Source organism: Chroicocephalus ridibundus, chromosome Z, assembly GCF_963924245.1.
Source record: "Chroicocephalus ridibundus chromosome Z, bChrRid1.1, whole genome shotgun sequence".
NCBI lineage: Eukaryota > Metazoa > Chordata > Aves > Charadriiformes > Laridae > Chroicocephalus > Chroicocephalus ridibundus.
In genome coordinates this window covers 37,022,384-37,047,347 of record NC_086316.1, presented here as the reverse complement: position 1 = coordinate 37,047,347, position 24,964 = coordinate 37,022,384, and the positions used below count along the sequence as shown (strand labels likewise).

Below are 24,964 nucleotides of genomic sequence, written 5' to 3'. Positions count from 1 at the left end.
TATACCACACAGCGATGGCCACGGGGTAAGGTCGGGATAAAAAGTAAAAATAAAAGTTAAAAAAAAAAATTAGCAAGCTATTTCAGGGGAACAAGACAAAGAACACATTTTTAACCATGATACCCTACAGTCCCATCATCATTAGGATCTCATTCAAAGGAAACAGCAGCAGCACAGCAGGGTGGGGAAGGGAGGAACAGGACAAGGAACAGGCAATTGCAGTTACTGAATTAAGCGTAACCTGAAGCCACAACTTAAGGCTGCATGCTTGAAGGACTGTCTTTCCTCCTGCCCCTGGGCTGCTTTCTGCAGCGGCTTGGAGCAGTGTGAAGCTGTTCTCACCTATGAGCTCGAGTGCCAACAACCAGCTCTGAGCTGCTGGAGTGAATATGAGAACACCAGTCCATTTTCCTTTGCTGCACATTAGCAAAGCTCTGGAAATAAGGCAGTCTATAACTCCATCTAAGGATTATTTATACTTCGGTCTTAGTGGACATTTTATCTTTTTAACACACAGACCACTATTACAGCTCCAGTTTCAAGGAAGCTGATAATTTACTCCACCAGCACAGAAAATCATCATCATCACTAACTAACAAAAGATGTTTTCAGATGTTGTGTATTATTTGGTCCAAACCACGGCTGACCAGACACAAGAGGCACCTGATATGTGACTGTCTGCAGACAGTCTTTCCTTTTCTTCTGCTTATAAAGGTTCTATAGCTGGTGACAGCTAAACAGAGCAAGTACAAAAGTAGAGTATTTCCATGGATCTAAAAATCAAAAAAACCTAGACTGCAAACTGGCAGTCATTTCCACCTTCATAAGAAAAAGCCAGAGTCAGCATAAGCTAAGTGAATTTAGTTAATCATAACCACATTGAGCCATTCATCTCTGGAGCAGAACATTTCAGTGCATGAATGGGTAGAAACATTTGCCCACATAAGCTAGTTAAATGTGATTCAGTCCAGATGTCCAAATGGCTTAGCCGTCTTTGTTGTGAGATGTTTGCAAAACATCAAAAAAGAGTGACAGACACAAATACATGACCGAGTTCCTGTCCAGCGGACATGCAAGGCCTGCAGTTTAACAAGACTATTTTTGGTAGCACATATTGCTAAAACTCATTGACGTACCAGAACTGTAGTTATACAATGTTCAGTTCTTGCTCAAAGGAAAGGTGAAAATGGGATACAATCAGGGCTGTAAAAAACCTTCCCATTAGGGTCCCCTGACCCTATGCAGCACTGCTGCACCTGTCAGCAACAAGGAGATGTAGCAGAGAAATGAGATACAAAAAATGCTGCCAATTTTGAGTGTCTTGGAAAATACCTGATACACCACGGGCTTGGAAAATACCTGATACTCCACGGGGTGGGGGGAAATGTTCCACTTGAAGTCTTATTACAGACACTCAGGTTTGATAAAGGTCTACCAAGATAAGTCTGAAAAGTTTGTCTTACAGACAGTGTCAGGTATAACTAAGACCAGAATTCTATTTACAGTGGATCTGTTCACATAATTCTATCAAAATAATAGTACCTCCCAGTTCCTCTCAGTATCACACGGTTCTAGAGAACACACACAAAAAGATACTATTTTAAAAGCTAATACCATAGACATATAAAACTTAACAGAAGAATCTGGGGTGAGAATAGTGCAGGAAAAACCTTGGAACAAGGCCAGTCACATGGCAGTAATTCATCCTTCCAAAAACGAGGTCATTTTCTTCTCTCATTGTGGAATGTATTGATTCTAATTAAGCACAAATTATCCTGTGGCAATAGAGGTTAATATGATGTCTGGTTCAGACAGTTTCTGCAACACATGCGTAGATAACGAGTTTACCCTTAAAAAGCAACGTGGGGAAAAAACATGGACTTGCTCTATTATGGAAATGTATATAAACATGCATGTATACATTTCTGCACAACTATTACAGAAAAGTATTTGGTTTAATAAGTTGAAGCAAACTAATCTACAACCACTTTCATATATAAAGGCATTCCCCTCACTAGGTGATCTTAAAACAACCAAAGCATCTCGATGTCACTGTCACAGATTACCTACGTCTCAAGAGACTATAGAGCTGAAACCAGCTGAGCAGTTTGGTTAGGGGCCAAATCTTCCCCAGAATATACCATAAACCAACAGAGAAGCCTTATCACAGGAGTTCAGACCTCCTAGCAGGAGACCCACCAGTCCTCCTCTGCTACTAAGACAAGCTAATATTTAAATTGCATTTCACAGGCAAAAGAATGAATATGCAACAGTCAATACCGAACAAATCTACTATTACAGCAGGACACCATCTTCGCTCCTACCAAGCCTATTGCTTCCAAATTTAATTTTAAAAACAACAAATTAAAGGAAACACACAATTCTGGAAGGGCTTAACAGGTACAACATCTTTCCACATCTCTGCCTTCTCATCTACAAGAACAAATGCCAGCTTCACATTCTCCTCCTTAAACCCATCCCCGTCTTTAAAGCCCAACAGACTTTATTCTGCTTATAGCAGACTATTCAGCCTCAAAAAAAATTATCTGCTTTGACCCAAAGCTCAGAGGTTTGGTTTTTAACTTCAGCGGTGGAAGGCTAGAGAGCAAATTGAACCTAAAGTACTTAATTACAGCTTAGGTCCAAGCAAAGCAAAAATTTGCTTACAATGCCCATGCTTAATTTGTATCAACATGAACATTGAAACCCTGAGCAACCAGACTCTTGATGCACTTCTGCCATAAGTCTATGCATTCTACAGGAAGAAAACTACCTTTTGTATACCACTCTCCTTCACAAGTCATTTATAACTACATTTAGTTATAAATGTAGTTTTCCTCAGTGTTCTCCGGAAAAGGCGGCAAAAAAGTAAAACAAACCAGAAGATTTTTGTCAAGGTCAACAGGAAGAGTTCCTTCAAGTATACTGGAGGCAAAAGGTGAACTAGAGAAAATGTGGGCCCACTGCTGAATGAGACAGGAGCCATGGTGATGGAGGATGCAGAGAAGGCAGAGTTATTGAATGACGTCTTTGCTTCGGTCTGTACTACTCGGCCCAGCCCTCAGGAGTCCCAGACTTTGGAGAAAGGAAGACTTCCTGTTGGTTGAGGAGGATCAAGTTAGAGATCAATTAAGTAAACTGGATATCCACAAGTCCATGGGTCCTGATGGGATGCAATCACGAGTGCTGAGGGAGCTGTCAGAAGTCATTGCTGGGCCACTCTGCATCATCTTCAAAAGGTCCTGGAGAACAGGAGAGGTGCCTGAGGACTGGAGGAAAGCCAGTGTCACTCCAGTCTTCAAAAAGGGCAAGAAGGAAGACCCAGGAAATTATGACCCCATCGGCCTCACCTCCACCCCTCGAAAAATGATGGAACAGCTCGTTCCGGGCATCATCTCAAGGCATGCGGAGGAAAAGAAAGCTATCAGAAGTAGTCAACACAGATTCACCAAGGGGAAATCATGTCTGACTGATCTGATAGCCTTCTACGATGGAATGACTGAACGGACTGATCTGATAGCCTTCTACGATGGAATGACTGAACGGACAGATGAGGGGAGGGCAGCAGATGTTGTCTACCTTGACTTCAGCAAGGCTTTCGACACAGTCCCCCACAGCATCCTCACAGGGAAGCTTAGGAAGTGTGAGTTAGATGAATGGACAAGTGCGGTGGATTCAAAACTGGCTGAAAGATAGAGCTCAGAGGGTTGTGACTAGGGCCACAGAGTCTAGTTGGAGGTCAGTGACAAGTGGCATTCCCCAGGGGTCAGTACTGGGCGCAGTCCTGTTCCATATATTCAATCAATGACCTGGATGAAGGGATAGAGTTTGCTGATGATCAGCAAGTTTACTGATGATACAAAACTGGGAGGCACGGCTGACACACCACAAGGCTGTGCCACCACACAGCAAGACCTGGACAGGCTGGAGAGCTGGGCAGTGAGAAACCTTATGAAATTCAACACGGGCAAGTGTAGGGTGCTGCACCTAGGGAGGAATAACCCCATGCACCAGTACAGGTTGGGGGCTGAGCTGCTGGAGAGCAGCTGTGTGGAAAGAGACCTGGGAGTCCTGGTGGACAACACGATGACCATGAGCCAGCAATGTGCCCTTGTGGCCAAGGCAGCCAATGGCATCCTGGGGTGCCTCAAGAAGAGTGTAGCCAGCAGGTTGAGGGAGGTCATCCTCCCCCTCTACTCTGCCTTGGTGAGGCCGCACCTGGAGTACTGTGTTCAGTTCTGGGCTCCCCGGTTCAAGAAGGACAGGGAACTGCTGGAGAGGGTACAGCAAAGGGCTACAAAGATGATTAGGGGACTACAGCATCTCTCTTATGAAGAAAGGCTGAGGGACTTGGGTCTCTTCAATCTGGAAAAAAGATGACTGAGGGAGGATCTTATCAATTCTTGTAGATACTTAAAGGGTGGGTGTCAGGAGGATAGGGCCAGGCTCTTTTCAGCGGTGCCCAGCAACAGGACAAGAGGTATCGGGCATAAACTTGAACACAGGAAGTTCCATCTAAACATGAGGAGGAACTTCTTTACTTTGAGGGTGGCAGAGCACTGAGGCTGCCCAGAGAGGTTGTGGAGTCTGTGTCTCTGGAGACATTCAAAACCTGTCTGGACGCGTTCCTGTGCAACCTGCTTTAGGTGACCCTGCTCTGGCGGGGGGGTTGGACTAGATGATCTCCAGAGGTCCCTCCAACCCCTTTCGTTCTGTGATTCTGTGGCAAAGAACATAACTATCGGAAACGTTCAGGGGAACATAACTATCGGAAACGTTCAGGGTTGAGGAGCAAAAAGCAAAGCAACTAGCAGTGCTTCCTCTGCCCAAGATTTAAAACATTTGCATGAAGTTTAATGATGAAATATTCGGTCTTTAGTTCTAATTTGTACCAATCAGTTTACAGAACAAAGGCACCTCTCTCCTGCACCTATTTTTGAAGGTACATAGGTCAACTGCTTTACATAAAATTGTTGTACAAAATATTCTTGCTACCTGCCACACACTTGGGATGGCAATGTAAAAGCAGTTGCTCTAGCCAATTTTCTTCCAAAAGCAGCAACTGCTCTCCTTGCTCCTAAAGACAATTTAATTAAGCTATGTCCTCACAGTTGAGACTATTCTAAAAACATCCTGCATTCTTTACACTCGCCTCTGCCTGGCTAACATCCCAAGGCTACAACCTTTGCAAAAAGCAAAGCAAGAAGCAAAAAGAAACATTACTGAAAACATTTTGCTCATACGTATGACAAAATATTTCAGTATCTGCATATATCATATGCAGGTATCATATTATTGACAAAATTTTTGGTAATACTTGTATTTTAAAGAAAGGCAATAGAATAGTAAATTGCGATGTGCATATAACATTGAATCTTGCAACTCTTGTTTTGAAGTATTTGAATATGTTATTTGGTAAACAAATGTCATATCAAGGAAGCTAACTGATACAGAATTTTAAAATACCTCAGTGCTACAGACTTGTATAAGCATAACCAAGAAACGAAGAACTTATGTTCAATTTATTTTCCAAAAACTCTATCAAACCTATCTGTAAAACACCAACCAGGAGATACAAATTTCAAACAACTGCTGTACAGACTAAAGGAAAGGGCTCTCGTATGACTGAACGGCTAAACACCTGTGGCGGCCGGTTTCAGCTGTCAGGATGTGGCCTATCCTTCAGAAATGTATGGGATAAGAGTACTGGAAGAGGCACACCCAGGCAGGAACAAACCCTGAACACAGGTAGCTCTCCTACGTGAAGTTACTTCTTTTACACAGAGTGGAGATACATAACATATATTGACTTTTAACACTTCCACACTTAGAGGTACACTTTTCCAATTTCCTGTCTGTTGGCACCTGGCAGCAGACCTAAAATATGATTTTTCAAGGAGATATATTGCAGCATGGGATTAACTTCTACTGCACCCGGCAGTATAAATAAGTCTAAGTGTGCTTTTCCAACTGAAAAATACACCCTTTACTCACAATGCAAGTTCAAAGTTTCATTGTGTTTCCAAGACCACTCTGAAATTAATAGTGCTGCAAGCCATCTAGAAGCAGAAAATACATTCATCATAGTACCAAGAACAATGGAGCCTTCAATTTTGACAGCCACCTCTAGATCACTTTGCAACACAATTAATCTTTGTGTTCAGTTACAAACAAAACATTATCAACAAAAAACCCCACCAAAAAATTGTCAGGGGCATAGTAAAAACCAGAACTTTATTTGTAGGGGAGCAGAGCCTACAGACACCAAAAAAGAGTAAGATCTTAATATAAAACATGCATGTTTCAGGTTTCACTGTTTTCATGGCAAGACTTCTGGAGGCAAGGGCCAAGAAGGGAGAAGAATCCCTCTTCCAAAAGTTTTTAATGACAGTTTTCAAAAGGCACAGTTTCTCAGTGGGAGTCACATCTAACTGCATATTCAAAACTTCTGTAATCATCTGATGCCCGGGAGAGTTATGGCAGCAGCACAGGACAGGCAAAAACCAGAGTAAAGCTGCTATAAAAAATTCAGCGAAATGCCACACCAAAACTTGAGTGTGAACAGTTGCTCTGCTCTTGCAGCACAGAGTCACAAAATCCCAGTTCTGCCCTCACGCTTCAGAACATTTTGTCAACTAGCTGCTTCTTCACAGAGCCAAGTCTCTTATACCATGAAGAAAACAAACAAACAAAATCTTGATTTACATTTTTGCTCACAGATTTCTCTGTAATAAAAACTAGTCCTTGATTTGTACTCATTAAAAAAAGTGTGCCTTCCAAAGCTGGCCTTTTCACATTCATAAAGCAACAAGACAAGGCTGTCATTTTTGGATTTCATAGCAGGGAGAAGCAGAAGTAGAAATGGTACTGCAGTGACTAAGACATAATTTTATTTTTGCTGTGCTGGGAATCTCCAAAAGCAAGGGTGCTGCTACTGTCAAAGGCACAGCTAACTCATCTGAAATAATACATGTCTCCCAAACTAGGCCAAAGCTACCAAAGGGACTTCATAAGCCCAAGACTCACCTTTTACGAGAAGCCAGTTCTCCCATTGCAAATAATGCCATTTCCTCATTCTGTACATGTTAAGTGACTGAAACATGAGGTTCATGAAAACCAAAGCAGAAAGCACTAAGAGGGTGCCACTAGTTTTAAAGACACACAGCATGTCCTGTTCTAAGAAGCAAAACCGCCCCATAATTCAGAGGGAAATGGTTTAAATAGAGTGTTTGCTACACTTACTGATTTAAAAAACACAAACACACACCTCTCCTTCTCTGCACTGGCCTGAGAAATTGTGCCCTGACAGCAAAAGCTTTACTTTTGACTCGCTTCAGCCTCACCGTCTGTGTGGTAAGGCACGTTTGGCAAACCAATGGCAGGATGAGCCTTGCTGCAAATCATCTGGACACCAGCACTGCAAATGCATTTCCGTGAAACAGTCCCTAAAGACTCCTGGTTTCAGGCCAGAAAATAGGCAATCAAAACCACATCTCTGTGCAAAAGGAACACAAAAGATCTTCCTGTGGCAGAGGAATATGTGCTTGGTAGTCAGTGGCTACTTAAATTACTGCTCAAACTGCACCTTTATCCCAACTCCTTTTCCTCTTCTCACAAGCAAGGGAAGTTCCCAGCATCGTCCCCAGCCATATACTATACCAGCCTAGGCTACATAGGAAGAAAGCTGGCTTTCTCTACCAACACAGCAAAAAGAGAAACAGTCCTCCCCCAGAGACACCTCCTTTCTCACCAGGGATCCTAGCTAAAAGGATTAAGGCAGGAACCCATACTGCTACTTGTTTAGCACTTCTCAGACTTGACACGTTCTAGAGAATATCCTTCTGGGACATATACAAAAAAGTCGAACAAAAACATATTTTCCAGGCTACTGCTAGAATCATATCTGCGTATGCAAATTTCTTCTCCCCGTTCTTGTCTGGTGTCTGATCAGTGTTACTTAACAAGGATTAAAGAGGTAATAAATTGCCAACAGTTTAAAGTTTGCTCAGTTGGAAAAGCCCCAAAGCTCTCACTTGTTTGAAGCGTGTCGGGCAGGAGAGGGAAGAGAAATTGAACAAATATTAGCAGAGCATTAATGGAGATGCAGAGACTTGCCAGCAGCAGCAACGACCTCTTCTCCACCACCACAATCAGGGACAGAATGTCATCACCCAAGGGACCAGAAGAACAGGACCAGACACACAAGCAGAAAAATTCACAGCAAACTATACAACCACCAGGCTGACAGTGCCTGGAATGACACTTTAACAGCAGAAAATATGTAACCTATATGCTAGTATGAGAGAGGCAGAAAGCTGCATGTGCACAGTGTTTTTTCCCCTTGTTCTTAGATATAAATGAAACTAATAAATTTAAAGTTTATGTTGGTTCAAGAAACTTATCCATCTGAAAAACCAAACCATTTGCTTTTATGGGGAGAAATGGAGGTTGTGACATGTCACTTTTCAGACAAATCAGTTTCTGAATGTAGCTAACTGTACAGCCAGACAGTTTTAATCTTAGAGCATGGAAACAAGTAAAAGCTCATTTAACTGCAGATTTTCAAGAAAAATATGCTCTGTCTCTTTCACTGTGCAGAATTGCAGTTTTGGAAAACGTTAAGGTTTTGACTGAAATTCTGCCAACCAGAGAAAATAGATTGGAAGCTACCAGACCAGTTGCTGCCATGAAACAAAGCATCACAAGTTGGGGTTTCCACTGATACACCCATCTCCTTAACTTGTACTTGCATGAGGCTATCTTTTGAGTCTCTTGTATATAATTCTCCTTCTGGCACTTGCACCAGAGACTTGACATGAACTCTGAATCACGCTTCTTCAGCTCACAGCACACACAGGGTTAATCAGCTCCTAGGGCGCTCTTGCTAACCAAGTGAGAAAGTGCTGTCAAACACCAACCGATTTTATTTGAAACTTGTGTTTGAGCTCCAGTAAGGAGGTAAAAAGCATACAGAAAGGCTGGGCCATGTCAACTCTGAAATCCCCATGTTGATGCCAGAGGACTGAATAAACACAAGTACAAATGCACGAGCTGTGCTTCTGTGACACACGGGCAGGAATGCACTTCAAAAACACCAACTTGAGCATCACTGAAACACACTCGCCACATGCAGCTAAAGGCTTCTGATCTACAACAGTATCTGCAACACATCAAAGCCTATAAACACACATGTACTGAAAAGCAGGAGATCTGGAGCTCAGAACAGCAGGACTTAACGCAGATCATGCCACCTCTGCCCTCTTCCCATTCCAGACCTTGTTTCAGTCCCTTAAGTGGACAGACAGCATGGGCTTCAGTTGAACCGCAGCTCTCCCACAGCCCTCTTCCGTTCCCATGCTGATGAAAGCTACCAGTCCTTGGCAGGAACTAAATGCTTCAAAATGGACCCAAAAAGGACCACTGAGGAAGAAGAGAGGGACAAGTCACCTGTGCTGAAGCCTGTTTACTTACTTTTATTTGTCTTGCAACTTCATTGATTCCAGAACACCAAAAGCCATTTGCGTGCTGTGAGACAAAGCAGATAAACCCCTGAACCACAAGTTTAGCAAGTATAATTTCTAACACAAGTTGGTTTCACTACTTGGATATCACAAAAAAATATGAACAAGCACTGTTTGCATGTTTAAACCTTACTTGCCACATGTTGAGGACTGAGAACGTACCATAAAGGATCATGTACAAAACCAAGGCAAACGTGAACTATCTGCATTATGGTTACACAAATCTCACAGCCCTCAGCTTCATGCAATTTCAGGCAGCAAGCAAAGACTGCAAAAATCAACCTGAAAGACATGGTTCTTTGAGAAACAATTTTAAATTACCTAATGTGAAATAAACTAAATGCTTAATCAAGTACTTACATCTCACTCTATCGAAGTTAAGACTGATATTCTTATCAGTTCTTAAATGCAAAACTGCTAGAGAAACAGGCAGTGAAATGAGTAATTAATGGCTGCCCTCTCCAGATCAATGAACAGTGACGGACTGACCAAGACACATGGTATAGCCATGACAAAGCAGCAGACAGAAAGCATTGCTTTCTACCAAAGCTGTAGTCAGGAAAGCTTAGAGCTGCCAAAGAATAAGTTAACATACAACTAAGACTTTCACACACCGGCATTTCATCAACCTTCGCGTTTCATGCTATGCACCCCTTAGTAGTGAATTATGTGACACTTCATTTTAAAAAGTATGTCTACCTCACTATAAATTTACAGCATCACGGGTTCCCAAAGAGAAAACACTACAGTTACTAAATCGATTTAGGTCGGTATTACCATCTTGAGAATTGGAATGAGGAAGCCCGTGATTAAAACCTTCTGTCTAAGGGTGGTTGGTACCCATTCACTTCCCTGTCAGCAGAGCTGCATGCTAAACCTGTCACTCCAAAGCGGAGCTTCAGAGCAGATAAATCGTAATTCACAGCTACTGGCGTCAGTCTAACTGTTCTGCCTATCAGTGGATTTCTGACGTTGCAATTCATACACCAGTCTGAGTTTCCAAGGCAGAGGACTAAGTATTCCTGTAGGTTAGAGTATCACTGAGCAATGGGCCTGCTAGCACGGTTCAAACAAACAAACTGTACTAACAAACTGCTCATTAATTAAAGCTGACATTTCTTTGCCCATCAGGCAACAGCGTGTTTGGGAGCCACCACATAATGAAACCATTGTTAGTCTTTCCTTTACATGTTCAACTGCAGAGCAAAAAGTGATGGTTGTACAGTCAACAAGGACTTGAACTTCTGCAGGTAGTGTTGCTCCTCAACAACAAACTCAAAAAAAGATCTTTCACTGAAACAAGTAAAAAGAAAGACTTTCTATTACAATTTTCAATTTTTCACTGAACTGCACCCTTTCATAAGCGTCAAGTTTTTTTAGCTTCAACATTGTATCACTTAGCCACCATCATTAGCCAGAGAAGATTGCACCCTCCCAAGGCATTTTGACGGACCATTTACTCTTCTTCCCTCATCCCAATTTGTCACATTTAGTGCTCTTTTGCAAGTTTTCAAACATATGAATACAATATGACATTTTGACACTTGAATATGAGCCAAATGTCTCAAAAAATGAGATATCCACTTCCAAAACATTTGTGATTGGACAGAGTTATTCTTCAATTAAAAATAGACATAACAAGAAGTCGCAAAACACTTATCTGAAGGAGAAGTTAAGGAGAAGGTTCCTTGCATAAAGGAACGTAAGGGGGATTTTGAACTTGTGGCAGTGTTCCATGAATTTGTGCAACACATTTAAAAACAAAAATTCATCTAATTATTATTTCTAAACTGTGATGTTTTATCACTCTAACTACAAATAGCAATCACAGCTGGCATAATGTGAGGACCAACTTAAAAGAGCAAAATAAATACTTTCATCACAATTTTCTCAAGAAGAGCAAAACAGATGAAAGTATGTCCAACCTTCAGAAACAAGCAAAGAAATAAAAGCTCTGAACAAAAAGAAATAATAGGGTAAGACAAGTAAAGGGCCTCTAATGGTAGTGATTTATTCTATCACAGCCTGTTAGTGTCAGGTTATGTAACGAGCCCACATGATTTAGGAATTCATGTAAGGAAAAAAAGTTATTGAATTAGCAATATGGAAATGGGTTGGCTGATGTCAAGTGTCTGTAAGTGATAATCTCATGAAAATGATAGGTGAAGACTTTAAACAATGTCTTAAAATTCATTACCTTTTATGACCCTAGTTTTAATGCTATCTTCAAAATAAACTAGAAGAGATTAGCAGAGTAGCTGTAAACTGTAATTCTCCTAAGTATCAGCATTTCTCTTACTTTCAAATGTCTCTGCTTCTAAATTAGGATACAGATGAAATAAGGTATGAAGCTGAAACACAGAGGTAAGTAACACAACAGCTGTGAATTAGAGGGGAAGAAACCTGTAAGCAATGAAACAAACCTGCAAAGAATAGTTAATACATGTTAAGCATTTACAGGAGGGAAAATGTAAACAGAAAAACCATGCAGCTACAAAGCCAAAAGCTGACACTGAAAATTGGTTTGCCCTCCTGGGTAACAGAGGCTGCTAAACCTCTCCACAAGTCAGCTGAAGTGAAAGTCTGCTCTTAGAAAAGGAGACAGTACCCAATGCACAGCCTCTTGCAGATGTAGAATCCATCAGCAATTTTCTGTTACGCAAGTGTGCTCTATTACTGGTCTGAAATGCCTGCTTTCAGCTTCCAAATATCAGAGTCCTACATAACTCACTCTGAGGGGTCAACTAAATTTCTCCTCCCCATCATTTGTATTCATCAATTTATGGCCATTACCTTTTATTTGGTAAGCTACACGGGTAGTGCTTCTTGAATTTGTCCCACTATAAGCATATTCCCTAGCACTTACCAACCCTCAAGGACTTGTCCACAGGCAGACAAGATACTGGAAGGATACTAAACCAAGTTTTTTGTGAGCTTAGCTAAACTGATATGCATTACAAGCACCACAGATTAAAAAGACACATAGACCCAGTTCACGATGGCTAAGACACTACAAAAACCCACAAACCTTCAAATGCATCCTTGGCAGCGGCTTTTAAATCTGTTTTTTTGACAACGGCTGTCCAAGACCTCATCTTCCCAAAGGAACCAGGTTCAAAGCCAAAAGTCGTGACTCAGACCAGCAGCTCTGGGGACTGTCAGTACTGGGCTCCTCTGATATCAAGACAATTTAGGTGGCTCTACAGCTACTCAAAGGAAGAAGGCTCCAGCAAACATCTACTATCCAGAATCTGTAAGACACTGATACACTTGTTTTACAACCCAAGGGGCATTGGTAAGACCATCTTTTTTTCATTGTTGTTGGGGTTTTTTGTATTTTGGTTTTGTTTGTTTGGGTTTTTTTAAAATCCGCTATTATTTTGGTACACTGAGATCTTTCATTAAGTGATGCAACTTCATCCAGATCATCACAGAAAGAGCACTCCTAAGGCTGGGAAACAAAAAGTAGGTTTTAGGGCACTTCTGTATCCTTTCTTCGACTCTAGGTACACCACTTCATGGGGGTAAACAAGCTAAGCCAAGAAGCAGAAATCCTTCTGCCTGAGTAAGGACATGGGATAAGCTACTGAGACAGCTATTACATATTTTTCTTGTCACGCAACTTTGACAATACCATGAATACACATACTTCCCTTCAACCTGAGTCCAGTTCTCACATTGCTAAAAGACAAAAAAGTCCACCTTCATTCTCTAATACCCATCAGCAAAAACATACATAAAAGCTTCCAGGATGAAGGAAGTGTTATAATGGTACCACTGTCAAATGATATTATGACAAACAAAATTAAAACTTCTGACTCGCTTCCTTCTTCCCCTTTCACCCATTACAAGCTAGCAAACCTCTTGCCTTCATCACTCAGCAGAAATCACTCTGATTAACTACCATCTGCACTCACCTTCTTTGGGCAGCAAGAATCCCAACACCTTCCTCTCAGTTGAGTTTCAAAATGTTACATAGACAAGAAGAAATTGAAATTTCAGTACAAACAGGCAGGAAGCTGAGGGGAGGGCTGCCCGTGACCAACACCAGAGGGGCTGGAGCACCCCCATGCCATGCTGCCCGATGCAGCCTCATCTCCCCCAGTCCCACAGCCAGCCCAGCCACCACTGCATCCAGCCACCATCCTCCCAGCCACAGGTGCTCTGTTCACCACAGGGAGGAAAACAGAGTGGTGACAACAAGGGAAGAGAAAAGGCATTGTGTTTTCCACCAGTTGGCTTTCTAGTTTCGGGGACCATTTTTGTTTAGAATTTGACTTATTTAAGAAGTAATTGATGTCATCTCAGTACAGTACTCTAGTGCACCAGGAAAGCAGAGGCCATGGGGATTTAAGGTAGTGGCTAACATGTCTACTCTGGAAAGCTCCTCAATAATACAGGTAAAAATACCTACCTAAAAAATAGGCTGCAGAACCCAAAGGATTTCAGGAAAGAGCTCAGCAACATCAAAATGGGAAAAGCAGAAATAAAGTCCAATACAATACTGCACTGTGAGCCCAGCAAATCACAGAAACCTCGTGGCCCACATGGAACAAGTTAGCATTCAGAAAAAACACATTAGTTTGAACAACGAATATTCCCAGATTACACAGGAGAAAACCTCATTAATGGCACCATTACCCAAAAGCGACAGAGCCCAACTCTCACAGCAAGTCCTGTCGCCACCTGATACCAAACATGAAACCTCCAAGAAGGCATCTTGCTCACTAACCTGCTTTTTGATGAATCCAATTTCTACAGACAGAAAAGAGGTGACTCACAGCTCTTCACTGACGTGAGAAGGGGACACAGCTGCTGAAGCTATTGTGAGGGACACAGTCCCACAGTTTGCACTCCCTCCCCTGCGCTGGATTGAAGGCCAGCCTTGACCCCTGTGCTCACAAACCACTATTTCAGCTGTTCACCATGCAAGCAAGACCGTTCCCCAAAAAAAAAACCACAGGGAGGACAAAAGAATGGAGTTCACACCTCTTCCCAGATGCTCGGGGCCTGGTCCCTCTGGCAGGTGGTGGCAGCCTGGTGGGAGCTATGGCGGGGAGCAAGGAGGCAGCAGGGCAGGGAATTCATCGAGCAGGTCGGTGCTCATGACAGGGAAACACTGTGACCTGTAAAAACTTGGTAAGAAGCACAAATTAGTAGAAAGGGAGGCCATTTCTGTAATGGTGCTGAGAGGAGCTGTGGCAGCACTGCACCTCTCTCAATCATTGACCGAGGGGGAACATGCCTGCTGCCTGTCCTCAGTCAGAGAGGGTTTGGACCCATTCAGCTCCAGAGGCCCTTCACAAAGGCCATCGCTTTATGGAGATGGCACCGCTGGGGCACAGCGCCCACAGGCAGGAAATGGCCAGTTGCTGGTCCTCCCTGACACTCCATGCCTGCAAGAGGGGCAGAAAGGCTGCAGATGCCAGCCCGACGGCCACCAGGCAGACATTGCCATGTCAGGACTCCACATATTTACAAGGTGGGACAAAAAATTAGCATCAAGATATTAAAAAAAGAGTCACTGTCAAACACAAGACAGGTAAATAGCTCCACACCTAGTTTAGAAAGAAAATTAAATCCATGCTCTTCAAAAAAATCCTCAGATGATACAGTACTAAAATGAACTTAAGAGCCTGCCGTTGTATCAGTAATCATTCCCTCCGTAATGGACGCCCTGCTATGTTTCTGTTCAGCAAAGAGTCTGGGTCAAAGAAGATTCTCCGTGGATCTTCGCTGCATCTCACATCCCCCATCAGCCTCTGGCTGCCCCAAAGGACTGGCCATTCTGAGCCACCAGCGGCTAGCCAACACTGCTGCAACAGCCAGGCTCCCTGTGTGACAAACATTAAAATACCTTGCAGAAGAAGGAAGGAGGTCTACAGCTATCATCTACCATAAATAATTTGAGGCACAATATCAGGCAGTTTTATTATTGTAAGAAGGGGCTTTGTTCAATGCTAAACCATGCAACTGAATTATTGGACTCTTAAAAGGCATCTTATCCATGCCAAATACATTAACTGATCCATTTGTTTCACATTAAGGGTCAACCCTCTTTTCCTAAGGCATGCAAAGACAGCTTTTACCAATACTAATTTTATATCTCTAAACTATTGCTTAAGTCTTTCACCTAGAACCTGACTGGCAAATGCTTTTTCTTTGAACTAGAACTTAAACAAAAAACAAAAACAAAAAAAAAAAATCAAACCACAACTACAAAACCTTCAACTGTTACCTAGTTCTAGCTTTGCAGAAACCCAGCTCATCTACACACCCTTATGACCCATGAACACAAAACAACACCGCACCCCTTGTAAAAAGAGGAGGTACATTCCCCATTCCAAAAACCTATTCCACAGACACATATTATTTGAAATATAACTAGTCTAAAGAATAGAAATCTAGCAAATTAGGAGTTTATAGTGCTAGATAAACATACTCAACTTGATTAAGTACGCTTTACTCTCCAGGCACTCTTCAACAGATAGATTCAAGACTCATCATGCCTATAGCATCCCTTCCCTCAGAAAGATGACTAAAGAGAAGAAGCTACACACCATTCTGTCCCTATGATGCAAGTTTTGATACAGAAAGATTTCTGTATACCGAAAAATAAAAACCTCAACTCAAGGAGTAGATTAACATCCCCCATCATTAAACAGCTGTGGTTTCTAACACATTTTTCTTAGCATTTTTCCACCATTCAAAAGCAAACGATGCTCCCAAATAAGACTAACCACATCCTATATTTATGTATTATACAATTCCATGAAAAGTATACCAATCCACAGAAAGCTAACAGTTTTCTAATTAAACAAAACCAACTGCTTTCAGCCTTCTTACCTAATAAGTAGTCCAGTGTTAAGCCAGCTGAACCAACAAACTTCATGGCAACTGTCACACAAGGGTGAGCTAAAGCATGACAGTTTTGTAGCAAACCACCGCCTACTGCCTTCAAAGTCATTACTGAATGACTATTCCCTATTAAAATCAGCAACTTGCTCAACATAATTTAAAAATATAGGTTGGAAGCAGCATATTAAATCTTGGGGAAACCACTTAAGAAGCAGAATGTGAGCTGTGAAAAAGCACCACACACTGATAATAACACAAACATAGCAAATGCCCCCCAATTCACTGGCAGCAAAGCAATTAATCCCAGCAAGCTAGTCAGTGTTGGACAGCATACCCAAAAGCCTATGGACAAGATTACACCACCTCTGCTGACCTTATGGGAGAGCCCTCCTCTACGATGAACGTCCATTTTTAAACCAAGATGGCCTGCGAACAAAGTCCTACCTGCTGAAAGCAAACGAGAAGGCAAAAATCTGTGCCTGAACAAACAAGATCAATTACTAACCTGAACTTAAAATTAGAGAGAAAACAAAATAGCCAGCCCACTCTAAGAAACTGTCAGCAGGAGGCACTGGGATGTTGGATGCCATTATCAAAGACACGGAGGAGCACAGGAGATCACCAAGCCATGAGGCGAAGACATCAGCATCAAAAGGAGGAGGACATTGTGCAACAGGTCTCCTACACCTCATCCTCTGCAATTCCACCCTAAAACTTGGGGGGAGAGAAGAGATAATCCCACAGCCTGTCATCGCAGAGATCATACTCTCTCACTTCAGGGAGAGACATGGAATTAAGATAATTTTCTCCTTTGGTGGCTGCCAAGGAACACGACCTACTATTTCACACTAGGTAACAACCGAAAGAAAGCTTGTATTTATGAAACATTTTTATCAGCTGAAAGAAACTGTTACTTCAGTCAAGTCAGATTCACCCCTAATTTGCTGATGCCCATTTTCATGCTTCAGCTCACCACAGCATGGATCACACCACTGTTTCACCGACACTCCCTCCACTGGCAAAACTAGCTGAAGCAGCTCCTGCCCCTGCAGCAGCACTGCTTCATTGCTGGTATGGCCATACCATACCATCAGCAAGCAGCACTGGTGTGTCAGGCCTCCAAACAGCTGCACCACCACTTCTGGAGAGGCTGCATGCATACAAGAGGAGGGAGTGGGAATTGGCAAAAAACTTTAGGCTGGCTTTTCTGGCATATTCAATGGCAGTGATGCACCAACACTGAGAAGCATGAGCCTCCATAAATGCGATGATCACATGAACCATGTAAAACACCACCACTGATGCTCTCAAGTTAGTTTAACAAGCAAGTGGTGACATTGGATATTTGCATATGTATTCACAATAACAGTTTTCTTATGCAATTTTCAAGCTACATTCAAATAATACATATAATCACGGTGGAGAAAAAGCCAACTCTATTTTTGCCTGTGGCAAAGATGAACACGCAGGCAAGCATACATTGGGAACAACCACATCAACCCACCAATAAGGGCTTGTGTTCATGCTTCAAATGCCTCAAGCCGTGCTTACATCTGTTTTAGGTGGGAAGAGGAGAGCATGGACACCGGCACATGCCCGGTGACACGGACAGGCCACGTGCCTAAGCCATCGCATCACTGAGTATTCTCCCTACCCTGGCAGCACCACTGTGCCACTATGGCTAACCCCAGGCTAGCTCCTCACAAGGTCTTCCTTAGGAAGGTGCAGCACCTATGTGCCCCAAGAGTCATTGAGATGCATAGGTAGCTCAAAGTTTAGGGTCCTCCATAACAAGATGGTCAGCCCACTCCAAGCTGCAGGCATTCCTATATGTCCCAGTGCACAATGGGGTACAGACTACACGAGGCCCAGCCTGGCCTTTCTGCCTGTGGTACTGTACTGATATCAATTATCAATATAACAACATTGCTGTAAAAACCTGCAGTACCTTTTCTCATGGATTTTCATGCATATGTAACTAGAATGCATGGATAGTTATCCCAAGGCAAAGGGCACGCTTCTTGCTATGGTTAAGGTAAAATGTCTGAGTACTACTAGTAGTTGAGAAACTGTCACTACACTTCAGTAATCTTTGTGAACAAAATAAGCTTCTTCTACTTAGACTGTCTGGGTACACACTATTAATAAAGATGAAGGACAAGCAAAGGTCACAAAGCTTTTAAAAGGTCATAGAACTTTAAATACCTGCTTTGGAAACAAACCTCAGCAAAACATAAAGATTGCAAATAAGGAATATGTTCTGGGGCTTTGTTTTGGGTTTTTTGGGGGTTTTTTGTTTGTTTTTTACAGTACCATTAGCTTCTATAACTTTACCTCAATTTGTAATTAGGACTCTCTTAGTAACATGTACACAGGATTGTAGGTTTGTGGGGTTTTTTCCCTAAAATCAAGTTTCAAGTTTGTGGACCAGATCCAAGGAGCTTGTTTCTATGCATTCCTGAGGGAGAAAGGGCTACAGAAAAGCCTTTTATTTCTGCTTGTATTTCCCAGAAGGCCTTACTAATGCAAAAGAAAATGAAATGGCGGGAGGGCGGGAGAGAATTAACATGTTTCATGTGCAGAGTGAGTGCAAGTGAGGAGGGGTGAGCACTTCAGTGTGAGCAATTAAACCCAATTCCTTTGTAAACCTTACGATAAGATAGCTAAAATACCCTTTTCAACAGAAAACCCTACTTGAGTAAAGGTAAATTACATAAATTACACTGAATCTCAAGGTAAATTGCACTGAAAAACAGACTGTATGTCACAAAAAGCTACTGTGAAGGAGGGACACTTGAGACCGAATACGTAGATCTCATCAGAATCACCACTTAAGCACATCAGCATCATGAAGTTAAGGGTATAAATATGGGAGTGCATGTTTCCATTGCAAGTCAGCATCATCTGCATGAACAGTTTCACACAACTGCTAGGAATAGTTTCCTCCTCCTAAACTGATTGTATACACACTTCTCTGCAAAGCTAAGATTCACCTTAAGAGCTAACCAAGGTTGGTCCCAGGTTCAGAAACATGCTTCAACGTAAGATAAATAAAATAAAATAAAATAAAATGCACTCAGGAGCAGAGCAACTGTTCCCTATACTAAAAAAAATATTCTAGAAAAACTGTGAATAAGAGGTTAATGCTACAGAATTAGGACTTCAGCTTCACTGCGAAAGCATACCTACAGGCAATGCACCAAGCAGCTTTTTTGCCCCACCTCACATCTTTGGGGACCCTGATCCTGACTCCAACCACCACATACACTGTCAACTGCACTGCCTCGACCCTATGCTGCCCATCACAGGCCAACTGCTGCTCCCCTTGGCACTTGCTTTGTCTTTAGAACACTTCCCCCCTCCCACTTGCCAGCAAAAGTACAACTTAAAGCAGACGTGGGACAACTGTGCTGAAGGTTCCTTTTATTTTTACCAGGAGAAGAAGCAGCAGACCACGCGGCTCCAGCTCACAGGTTAGGATACATTTACCAACATACAAGTAATTAAACAAGAAGTTTAAATCAAATTTTGCTGCATTTGCTGGTTCAGAAATTCCTACTCCACCTGTATTTAAACACTGTTTTCATGTTTAAATAGCATGCAACTACTACAGCTCTCTATGCACACTAACTAAAACCAAATTAATTCTCAGAGTTATTTGGCATTAATATTAGTTACAGCGTAAAAAGCCTACGTTATATAACTAGTCCACTCAATAACAGAATCAACCATCCTTCCCTCCAGCCATCTCAGTCAGGTAAAAGAAGAAAAATTAATTATTTACCTAAAACCAAATTATCAGCTTGGTAGTTCCAGGACTGTGCTTTTAGGTGGCAAGCTACTTAGCATTGTATTTAAAGCATTTAATAAGCCAACAAAAAAAAAAAAAAAAAACAAACACAACAAACCAAGATTTATTACTGATTTTGGTCAGTCATTTATTCTTTCCTATAATCTCATTTTACTATACTTTAAGACTTCCAGCTTTACAACACTGTATTCTGGAATTTTAACAGTACTAATGACAGACATTTATACCATTCTCTGAACACAGAGATCAACAATTTCAACAGAAAACCATTTGCTTAAACAAACCCACACTTAGTACAGTCTAAGCAACAGGCAGGCAACTTACAGCTTATCATGGGTATAGGAGAACGTGATATTGAATAGCGTGGTCTTTCATTTAATAAAGTACTGAAAAGATCCAGCAGCCAGAAACTGAAGGTCAACAATAAAATGTGCAGACTCTCAATGCGGAGATTGGTAATAAGATGACATGGGGGATTTGCAATCATTAGAAACAAAATGAGGAGAGATCCATTTTCTGGATGGGGAAAATGAGAGTAGTGGACAAATTCCAAGGCTTGGTACAGAACTTCACCCAGTTATTCCAGATGTCCGTGTTACTCAGGAGCTAACACCTTTAACTTGCTTTTCTTCAGGGAAGTACTTCAGGGAAGCATCAGGTTATCTTTTCACTTCAGATAAGCTAAAGCATATCACCATGCCTCACCACCCTCTGTCTTGGGCAAGAGAGAGGGCACTGAAGGGACAGGCAGGACAATACAAGACAACTGTTTTCCCCCAGATGTTTGCCTGGCTTTATCAAGAGTCTTCTTTTTACATTTTTCCTCAGTATTTCTACAATGCAGTTGTAGCTACAAGATCCGGAAACAACGAAAACTTCAGCACAGCGGCTGCAGCAGTATGCATGCCCTTTTCAGGGCAGCAATCCACATGACTGCCTGCTGCTCCAACTGCTGCTCCCTCAGAAAAAGAAAATCTCATAATCCCAATGCAGGGCTCAGAAAGAGTTCACACATATACCTCAGAGAGACAACACGGATCAAGGCTATTCAGTCTTCTGCCTGTATTTAATACATTCCTCTATTTTTACACCAAAAAAAAAATAAAAAAAAAATCTTTACAGCACAGATTTTTCTCATTATGACGCTGCCCAACCCATTACCAAGTTGGAAGCTAAACCCAAGCATCAGTACATACGTGCTTTGGAAATATAATGTCTAGTCATTACGGAGCAAAGCTCTACTCAGTCACCCATCTGAAAGTTACTTTGAAAAAAAACTTCTTAATTTCTCTTTGGTTATATACACAACTTTGAAAAATCCCACCTAGATTTTAAAATGTCTCTGTCACAAAGCCACAGTCCTCTAAGTCTCCTCTTATTTACCATGAATCATTTCAATACAAGTTCTCCATATTAACTCCTTCAACCTTGCATGGCATTATTACAAGTGTTCTCTCTGCATATTTTTACATATTTAACTGAGACACATTTCACACTAATGCAAAGGCAGTGTCTCAGCACACATTTATCTTATATTTTATGCTTATATTGTGCTACACCATTTACTTTTCAATTTCTAGATAACCTCTAGCATAGTGCAGGTGTAATTCATAAACAGCAATTATAACACAATATAAATTACAATGTAAGTACACTGACAAAACATCAGCTGAAGGCAGCACAAGAGGAACTCCCCAAATTGCACATGGTAATTGAGAGCCTTCATGAGAAACTCCACATGGAAAAAAATCTCAGTGTAGGCCAGGAAAGTGATAGACTTTAAAATCAAATTAATGGGAAGATAAACTTCAGCCTCAAGACATTGTGTGTTCTGCATACATGCCAGACCTCAGAAAACTTTCTCTTAAAACTTGAGACAGGATTTGAAGCCATCTGGGACAGTCTGGAGCAAAAGGAGAGCAGCAATATGTGGTGTTTTGCCTGTGTTAGCAACATGGTTTGGAGGAATTCTCATTCCTCTTGGTAACACATCTCTGCACAAATTATCATTTGACTAAAGCATTTGCACTCCCAGTGTTTAGTACCCTGATGAAGACACACATGAGCTGAAAGGTTATTGAAAATATACTAGCAGAACCCACTGCTCTGGAAATCATCCACCAGGCTGAAGCCAACAGCATGTGCTAGCGCAACATTAAGCATCTTTCTTCCCCCACCAGTTGTTCCCTCCACAAGATTGCAAATTCTCAAGCAGAGCAGAACTGCCTGGTGTGGAAGTGCTACTATTAAACATACTCCTCAGGAGTCCTGCAAGCCTCCACCCTCTGAAGGCACAGATGGTCCCTTCAGAAAATAATTAATCCCCATCACCTAGAAAGATGTACAAAACCTGATCAGTTGGCACTGAGCTCAAGCTGCCCTCCTTCTCCATCCTTGACTACTTCCTAAAATATATCTCATCTGCTTCTGTCACCCACAAACCCCAAGCAATAAGGCAGATCTTATTATAAGAGCTGTAAGATTCCTGAGCTTGTAACTAGATGCTTCTCAGACCAAAGAAACAGGTATAACCTATTATTTCTTCTCAAAGTTCCTCCTATGTCCTCAGAATAACATCTGAGCTTCAACTAAACAGGGCCCTTCAGGATCCTGTCTTCCACTAGATTTCCAGACAAGAAAATTTGTATTTACATTATTAATAATGTAATTACTATAATTACTTATAATAATATATATTAACATATATATTACGTTAGGTACTATAATATGTATTAATAAAGTAATATATTTACTTGTATTTATAAAAAAATTTAGAAAGGTACAGACTTTTTTAATTGACTGATGCCTTTAAAGTTTAAAGCAACATTTAATATAAGAGGAGAAAAATGTTTACAGGCATGAAAGTCAGCTTATGCACTATTTTACTTTGGTCTTTCAGGCAACTTTAAGCCATTTTAACCTCACTTGTTGAATTTGTTGAAAATTTTCCTCACAGTTGTAAGATTCAAACTGCGGATTTCTGTTGTCCACATAATTTCACAATCATGAGGCTATCACCCAAAGTCCCGTAAACCTTTCAAAAACAAGCTTCTTCATTTTGTATTTGATTATGCCGTGGCTCTCCCAGAGGCCAAAAAAAACGTGGCACGTCAGCCAAGGCAGCCCTCCCCAAGCCTCTTGATTGTTTGCATCTCTGGAAGCTAATGCAATGGGGCGACTTTGTCAGCATTATTTTTACAAGCCATTTCAACTGCGAAAACCAGCATGCACCACTGCCTTCTGCTCTGGCATACTGCACTACACAACCCATCTGGTTCTTGTTCATGCTACTGAAGCAATGCCGGACTAATCTCAAACGTTTGTGACTCTTTAAAAGAGATTGTTAGTTTCACAGAAAGTTCTTGTGGACCTTATTTTACACTGATGAAGGCCAACAGCAACAACCAGGAGAACAATAGCTACTTTGTTCATGCAATAAACCAATGTGAGAATGCCAGGATCCTTCTGAACTGCTGAAATTGCTATGTTTTACTGTACTATGTTAAATAGCTGGTCTACAAAGCAAAGTCAAAAAACTGATCTTTGATATTTCCCTCTCTCATTCACCCTCTCTCATAGCAGATGCCAACTACTGGGTTACCCACATTTCATTAATAAGAAAAACATGCAGTCAACTGACACAAATATAGTAACCAAAAACCTCTCTTCACTGTTTTAACCATTTAGCTCGTGACAGAAAAATGAAAAAAGGAAATCTAAGCACTGTCCACTCCAGATGTGCAACTACACTTCTTCAGCTTATACTTACAGCACAACTCTGCTACCAAAAAGCAGTTATTCTCAGTTCACAAATGAAAATTGCATCACGAAAAATACTTTAAAAATACAAGGGGTTGAGGGTTGTAAAAAAAAAAAAAAAGTCCCAGCAAAATGCACTTTGTGTCAAAAGAGAGAAGCAGTGGAAGGGGATGCAACTTTAATGGGAGGAATATTCATTTCTCCTTGCTACCTCCTGTTGTGGTTTCCCCCTCTACACCCTGGGCGGACCAGCAGATCTCTTTGCAAAGGCGCAGTGGCAGACAGCCCGTCGGCAGGTGAGGCTCCCAGGGCAGCAGCCACCACCAGCAGGTGGGCAGAGGACCTGCTGAGCCACCCTGCAGCACTTCCAGAGCCTGCACAGCTCAGGGGAAAACTAATTACAACGTCGGGGACAGGTACAAAAGCAAAAGCAGAATAGTGTGTAGTGAAGTAAGTGCATTAATACACCAGGCCCCTGAAAGAGTGAGTTATACAAGACAGTCACATGGCATCTGATTAGCTTAAGAAAAATAGAAAAAAGCATACACAGCTACGTATCCAGAGAGAAAATGGGGAGAGCAGCACCAACCACAGAGGGAGACAAAGACAGCTACTCTAGATTGGAAGTATCAGCTGTACCATTCCCCCAGATTACACCATGTGTTAGTTTTCAGCCATTTGGGAGAAAAGCAGGTCTGTATCATACATGTCTCCCACCAATAGATAGGATCACCCTCTCGAATCACTCGCGCTGAGTGCAGAGAAGAGCCAACTGCACCCACAAAAATAAACCTCATCTCTCAGCAGCCCTGAAAGCAAAACCAAGAAAAGCCTGTTACAGCAAACTCTTTCTGAGGGACCTACCACCTCCAGGTGAAATGCTGCTCTCCTGCCTGCACCCATCCTGGCTCGCTGCGCCCCGACACACAGCCACCATTTAACTCAGTCATGGCATTTTGCAGGAAAAACCCTCTTCTCAACAAAGATGAACTTCCTAAAGAGACGTATCCAATTC

The 24,964-nt window shown here is 41.8% G+C and overlaps 1 protein-coding gene across 8 annotated transcripts in view; it reads right to left on the bottom strand.

Annotated features, from left to right (window-relative positions):
• SEMA4D (semaphorin 4D) overlaps positions 1-24,964 on the bottom strand; it is a 104,000-nt gene that overhangs the window by 60,364 nt on the left and 18,672 nt on the right. Inside the window, exon 1 of one of the 8 annotated variants that reach the window (XM_063321125.1) lies at positions 14,511-14,977. The exons of the other annotated variants lie outside the window; for them this stretch is intronic. The gene's annotated coding sequence lies outside the window, so the exon portion shown is untranslated. Of the gene's footprint in view, positions 1-14,510; positions 14,978-24,964 lie in introns of those variants that run through there. 8 annotated transcript variants of the gene reach the window in all.